We start from the raw sequence: 2,448 nt of genomic DNA, 5'->3' as shown, positions 1-2,448 counted from the left end.
ATGGTACTAAAATATTGACATGTAGATTACTTTAATCTTTATGGAAGTAACTATATCACAAATCCTGAGGCATCTGCAAGAATTATGAAACCAGATTTTGAAATGCTAAGAGACTGAGATACCCCATTTAGGGGAATAGACAATGACCTGTTACAAAAATATTAAAACCACAACTTCTGTTACTAAAGGTTAATACAAAAATATTGACATACAAGTCACAAATTCAATTGCAAAAGAAGGTTCTTTTTCAAGCATAGTTATAAGTAAATAGCAAAGGAACGTCTCATGCCTTGCAAAGCATATGATCTTCTGTAGTGAATCATCCTGAAGTGACACAGATAGTTAATGTCTTCATTATGTAGGTGTATGATCCATAAAGATGAATCTCATAATTTTGCTATTGCCATTATCTAGTGTCTTTGAGAATAAACTGTCATAAAAAGAACTGTACATTTTAAATATTGAAGGTTGCGTTAGGCATTCTACGTTCCCAGCTTTCCAACAGCAGACATATGGAATGAAGCTGAATGATGTGCTGTGTATATAGCTGAGAAAATAAAGGTGATGAAGCAGAGTGTAAACAAATGTGCAGCAATCCATTCTTCAATAGCTTTTCCTTATTTAAACAGCCTCACAAGTGATGAACATCTTAAGGAGAGAACATTGGAACCTTCCATCCTTCATTATAGGGCTCAGTGAAACAGATATTCAAATCAGATACCCTCTGTGATGATATGGGCTAGTGCCAGCATAGCTAGCTGGAGTTTTGTAAAGAATGATATCGTTTGAATATCAAACTGATATGTACAAGATGCTTATGTTACAAATGTACTGGAACTGTATGGCATTTGAAAATCAAAATGTGTTTGTAAAGTTGCTAGTGTTAAAAAATGTATCAACAGTAGGTCCTGCTGGTCACTTGTAGAGAACCAGTTAACCTCAGTCCAGTAAGTTTTGGAAAATCCTTGAAATTAAATTAACTGTTAAGCCATAAACACAGCACACCACCATGCTGAATAGGACTGTAGCTGGTTGATCTGAAGAAGCCTTTGTTCATTAGCATAGTAAAAGAAGGGGAAGCCCCATGCACTGCCATAAACATTAGATATGTATTGTAGCCATCTCTGCTAAATTCCTGTCTCAGCTTCAAAGGGGGAGAGTGTGACAAACTAAAGTTAGGTGACCAGATGAGGTCATTCTGTCAGCCATCTTGGAAATTTTAGATATTACAAAGATAAATCTCAGAGTATTGAGTATTCTGTGTTGGGCCTGACATTGAAAAGGACCATTTACCACAGCATCTGCCTTGCTCTTTTATATAAGTAGGAAATAGTAATTCTCCTAGATTCAGTCAAGAATATAGTGAAGCTTAGTTTAGATAGTTTTTCTTTATTTGCCTGAATCTGTTCATCAGTTTTATTTTCAGTACTTATTTATTTATTTTATTTATTTTTATTTATTTTATTTGGGAAGGTCCGACTGGATATATGTCCATTTTCAGTGGAGGCCCAGGAAGAAAAGCTCCATACAGTAGAAATAAGACAGACAACATAATACACTGGGAAATACAATAGAGAAATACAATCTATAGAATTTTTCATAATTACATAATGAAAGCAGAATGATATTTACATAATTACATAATTCAACCATTCCATTATAAGAGTAATATAAACCATTCCAGTACTTCTTGTAATTTAAACTCTGTGGCTTACTGTAAATATATATTCAGTATTTTCATGCTCTTTTATTATTTATTATTAAATATATTTAAAACTTTTATTGTTGCTGGCCTTATAGAAAGTAGTTAACCTTTGAGAATGCTTATATTTTTTGGTGACTCTGTGTGAGCCATTCCAGAAGGCCTAGCTGTCTTAGTCAACTACTGCCATTTGTATTAGTATTAGTATTAATATTACACAGTATAATTGGACACCCTTTGTTAAGGGCCATAGAGTAGCTGATTGTGGAGTGTCTGGCGGCAGTGATAACTACTTTATACTCTGGGGAGAAGGGGGCACAGCAGGTAAATCTGTGTCTGCCTTTCCCAGGTGTGTGTGAAAAATTAAATCTCAAAGAGTGTGTGCGTGTGTGTGTGTGTGTGTGTGTGTGTGTGTGTGTGTGTGTGTGTGTGTGTGTGTGTGTGTGTGTGTGTGTGTTGTCAGCTACTTAGGGCAATGACATGAAGCACTGGGTTCACAGAGAGGGTGCTGCAGGACATAGCTTGGACACTGCACTGAGGACTTAACCGTACAATTTTACTGTTGGGTAGTCTTATTGGGGACCTGGAGGGAGACAGATAGAAAGATCCAGCCCCCGTACTGACTGAATTTCCTGTGTGCTCTTAAGCGAAATTGTGCTTGATGCAAAGAGATGTGTAACGGGAAATACTGAGTGTATCCATTTGTATTCCAAGTGAATTTCCCTATCCAGTGCCAGTGGTGAGGA

This window comes from Protopterus annectens, chromosome 16.part0 (assembly GCF_019279795.1).
Source record: "Protopterus annectens isolate FY-2018-M chromosome 16.part0, PAN1.0, whole genome shotgun sequence".
Lineage (NCBI taxonomy): Eukaryota > Metazoa > Chordata > Ceratodontiformes > Protopteridae > Protopterus > Protopterus annectens.
This window is presented reverse-complemented; position numbering follows the sequence as displayed.